The 3,710-nt window shown below is 44.2% G+C and overlaps 1 pseudogene; it reads right to left on the bottom strand.

The window, feature by feature from the left end:
• Window positions 1–1,466: 1,466 nt before the first annotated feature.
• LOC138148390 (small ribosomal subunit protein eS10-like) lies at window positions 1,467–2,055 on the bottom strand (annotated as a pseudogene).
• Between the last annotated feature and the right edge of the window lie 1,655 nt (window positions 2,056–3,710).

The raw sequence follows: 3,710 nt of genomic DNA, 5'->3' as shown, positions 1-3,710 counted from the left end.
GTTTTTCCCCTACCCACACCCCCCAAAAACAGCAGTCCCACAGGATATCCCTTCCTCCAATCTGCTCTCTCCCATATTTTCACCCATACCCCTTTCAACTTTTCCAGTGGATCTCTCTCTATGCCCCAGTGCCTGTATATCTTATTTCCCAATTACAAAAAAAAAATCACATTGATAATAGTATATATACATATATACATATTTGAATATTTGATTTTAAAACTTTGAATTCCAGATTCATTCCCTTCCTCCCTTGTCACCCACCCTTACTGGGAAGATAAGCAGTTCAGTATAGGATGTACATGTGTGGCTAATGCAAAACAATAACATAGTAGATATATTGTAAAAGACTGACTGTATTTCCCTCCCTCCAATCCCACCTCCCACTTGTACTATTCTCTACTTTGATCCCATCCCATTTAAAAAGTGGGTGCTTCCAACTTCCCTCCCCCCCCAAGCCTGTCCTCCCTTCCATTATCCCCCCTCTCGTCCCCTCCCCCCCTACTCTCCTGTAGGGTGAGATACCCTATTTAGTGTGTATTTCATTCCCTCCTCAAGCCAAATTCAATGGGAATAAGGTTGACCCATTCCCTTTTGCCTTCCTATTTTTCCCCTCCATTATAACAATTTTCCCTTGCCTCTTCTGTATGAGATAGTTTACCCCATTCTGTCTCTCCCCATCTCCTCTCATTATATTCCTCTCTCGCCTCTTAATTTCACCTTTTAATTATCATCCCTTCCTGTTAAATGGGTCCTGTGCCCTCTATCTATGTATACCTGTAAACATATATCCACACATTCACATATGTATTCATATGCCCATATACAGTCATACACACACATACACACACACACACAAACACACACACACACACACACACACATATATATTTCTATTCCCTTCAACTACTGAGAAAAGTTTCATAAGTTACAATTATTGTTTTTCCATGTAGGAATGTTAATAGTTCAACTTTGATAAGTTCCTTATGATTTCTTTTCCCTGTTTACCTTCTCATGCTTCTCTTGCTTCTTGTATCTGAATGTCAACTTTTCTGTTCAATTCTGGTCTTTTCAGCAAGAATGATTGAAAGTCCTCTATTCCACTGAATGACCATATTTTACCCTGAAACATGATACTCAGTTTTGCTGGGTAGATGACTCTTGGTTTTAATGCTAGCTCCTTTGACCTCCGGAATATCATATTCCAAGCTCTTTGATCCCTCAGTGTAGAAGCTGCCAGATCCTGGGTTATCCTGATTGTGTTTCCACAATATTCAAATCGTTTCTTCCTGGCTGCTTGTAATACTCTCTCCTTAATCTGGGAATTCGGGAACCTGGCTATAATATTCGTAGGAGTTTTCTTTTTGGGATCTTTTTCAGCAGGTGATTGGTGGATTCTTTCAACCTCTATTTTGTCCTTTGATTCTAAAACATCAGGGCAGTTTTCTTTTTTTCCCGAATTTTATTCAATATGAAACATATCTCTACAGTTTTTATTGAGGAGGTTGACCACGTCCATGACCAAATCCACCTCTACATTGTCATTCTGTTGCTGACCCAGCTCCAGCCTCGGCCTTCTTGTCAGCACCAGGAGGAGCAGCACTTTGTCTGTATGCCTCTGTCAGCTTCACCCCGAGTAAGTCGGGCAGGTCACTCCCCCTCCAGACCTTTGGGCCTTGGCCTTCCTGTCTCAGGACGACTTCTTCAGAGTGTGGCAGGCACAATCTCAGGAGGAAGGTGAAGGTAATCCCAGAGGTACTGAATGCCCTCATTGGGGAGGTACCAGTAGAAATGTCTCCATGCAAACTGCTCCTTAACATAGCCATGAGACTTTAAAGACTGCATGGCCTTTGTGACATAGAGATGGGGCACATTCTTGTCTGCCAGCTCAGGGGGCTTTGGCATGTGAACATCTTTCTTGGCTACCATTACTCCCTCCTTAAAAAGGAGTTCATAGATGGCAATGCGGATCTTCTTGGGCATCAATATTTCGGCGGCGGCAGCAGCAGTTGCTGCTCTAGATGGAGCCTGGGATAAAAAGGCCAGGGCAGTTTTCTTTGAGAACTTCCTGCAGGATGATTTCTAGGTTCTTACTTTGATCATGGCTTTCATGTAGTCCAATAATTTTAAAATTACCTCTCCTGGATCTATTTTCCAAGTCAGTGGTTTTTCCCATGAGATATTTCACATTGCCTTCTATTCTTTCATTTCTTTGGATTTGTTTAACAGCATCTTGATTTCTCATAAAGTCATTAGCTTCCATTTGCTCCAGTCTAATTCTGAAGTCATGATTCTCTTCATTGAGCTTTTGAGATTCTTTTTCCATCTGGCAAATTCAACTTTTTAAGGCATTCTTCTCCTCATTGCCTTTTTGAGCCTCTTTTGCCATTTGAGTCAGTCTGTTTTTTAAAGTGTTATTTTCCTCATTCAGGCTATTGACTCTCATTTCATAATTGTCTTGCATTGTTCTCATTTCTCTTCCCAATTTTTCCTCCACTTCTCTTACCTGCTTCTTAAGGTCCTCTATGGCCTGTAACCAGCTCATATTTTCCTTTGAAGCTTTTGGTGCACGAGTTCTGACTTCACTGTCTTCCTCGTGTTCCATGCTTTGCTCCCTTTTGTCCCCAAAATAGGACTGTAATGTTGTAATCTTCTTTCTACTTTGTTTCCTTTGCCTGGTTATGACGCCTTTCAGTCAATTGAGCCTTGGGCTTTTTGCCACAGTAGGACTCTGCCACCAGACAGGGGAGCTTTCATCCCAAATGCTGGGGTTCTCTCAGCTGCTGGAGGTATTAGATGGGTACCCCCTCTGAGGTCTTCACATGCTCTGACAAGCTGGACATACATCCCAGGGCCTCCACCCTAGACTGCAATGCAGATACAAGCAGGTTAAAGCAAGAACAATTACCCCTCAGACTGGTGCTTGGTTCCCTTATACTCTGCAGGCCCGGAGCTGAAGCTGCCACAGGGCACTGGCTGGCTGTGCCTGTGCCTCAGTGGCTTCTTGCCCCGGGGGCAATAGCCTTGCACTCCCACTTACTGGTCCCAAAGTCCAGACTGCACTGACCTCTCACTTTGTCCTTCGCATCTGTGTGTTGATAAATCTGGAAATGGCCACAGTTGAGCTGATCTGGAGTCCCTATGGCCGTGGCTGGTCAGACCCGTCCTGGGGCTAAAGCCTGGAAGTGGGTCTGGGCTCGGCTCCCAGAGTGCTGAGCTGGCCAATTCCTGCTGGCCTGCCAGGCTGTCCTCAGCATGAGGTTACCTTTTCTGTGTCATTTTGTGGGTTCTGCAGCTCCAAAGTTTGTTTAGAGTCCCCTTTTTACATGGATTGGGGAAGGTGAAAGCTGGAGCAGCAGGGAGGTTCTGCTTCTACTCCATCATCTTGGCTCCCCCTTCTCTGTTCTCATAGTAACTCTCTATGACGAGATTCTTTTTCCTTTGTCTGTGTATTTTTTTTGTATTAGTAATAGTAGCTTAATTTTTGTAATCACCTCTAGGCCTAGGGTATGATGATTGATGTCTCTGGCCTCAGATCTTTAGTTCTCCCCTCCAGTCTGGAACCAAATTCAAATCTCCAGCCTCCTATAAGTGCCCACAGCCAGGGGAATTCTGGCCCAGTACTTCTGCACTCACCATGTGTTCCTTCTTGCCTAGGCCCACATCTCTGTTGCACAGCTGTGTCTGACATGGCTTGAAAGCAGAAGTTC

The sequence above is a fragment of the Petaurus breviceps genome, unplaced genomic scaffold (genome assembly GCF_028583685.1).
Source record: "Petaurus breviceps papuanus isolate PSGF00001 unplaced genomic scaffold, PetGlider_PUasm1.0 90823, whole genome shotgun sequence".
Lineage (NCBI taxonomy): Eukaryota > Metazoa > Chordata > Mammalia > Diprotodontia > Petauridae > Petaurus > Petaurus breviceps.
Note: the sequence above shows the minus strand (reverse complement) of the source record. Positions and strands in the feature narration are given on the sequence as shown.